Below are 1,030 nucleotides of genomic sequence, written 5' to 3'. Positions count from 1 at the left end.
TGAAGAACTCTATCCAAACTTTCCAAACATGCATCAAATGAAGATCCAGAAACTGTAAAATCATCCATAAACACCTCTATGCAGTTCTCTAAAAATTCACTGAAAATGTTCACCATACACCACTGGAATGTACCAGGGGCGTTGCATAGGCCAAAAGGCATCCTCCTATAGGCAAAAGTGCCAAAGGGGCAGGTGAATGTGGTCTTCTCCTGATCCTCATGAGCATTATGGTTCCAGAAAAAACCATCAAGAAAACAATAATGAGATTTACCTGCTAAGCGCAAGCATCTGATCAATGAATGGTAAAGGAAAGTGATCCTTTCTTGTTGCTTGGTTGAGCCTCCTATAATCAATGCAGACTCTCCAACTGTTCTGCACTCTCGTAGGAATTAACTCATCTCTCTCATTTCTCACCACTGTAATTCCCGTCTTCTTTGGAACCACCTGAACTGGCTCACCCAATGACTATCAGAAATGGGATATATGATCCCGGCTTGTAAAAGCTTTGTGACCTCTTTCTTCACAACCTGAAGGATGACTGGATTGAGTCTCCTTTGTGGTTGTCTCACTGGTTTAGCTCCATCTTCCAAGAGTATCCTATGCATGCACATAGATGGGCTAATACCAGGAATATCAGCTAAGGTCCAACCAATTGCCTTCTTATGCTTCTTCAACACTTGCAACAACTTCTCCTCTTGATCAGCATCAAGGGAGGTGGAAACAATAACAGGAAGCTTCTCATCATCCTCTAAGTAAGCATACTTGAGGTTTTCAGGCAAAGGTTTAAGCTCCAATACAGGTGCCTGCAAAACAGATGGAACCAAAGTAGCAGACATAGATTCTAAAACTTGTAACTGGACAAGTAAATTAGATTGTTGTATGATATCTGCAGCAATTGGGTTAGTGCAATCTGATTCTACCACATTTGGATCAACAGAAATATGCAGAAACTCATCAATACAAGAATTACACATTTCAAAATCAGTGCAAGTATGACAAGTGTATGAGTCTATCAATGACATAAAATCAA

This window comes from Lupinus angustifolius, chromosome LG14 (assembly GCF_001865875.1).
Source record: "Lupinus angustifolius cultivar Tanjil chromosome LG14, LupAngTanjil_v1.0, whole genome shotgun sequence".
NCBI lineage: Eukaryota > Viridiplantae > Streptophyta > Magnoliopsida > Fabales > Fabaceae > Lupinus > Lupinus angustifolius.
The sequence above is the reverse complement of the archived record's forward strand: the minus strand, read 5'-3'. Positions refer to the sequence as shown.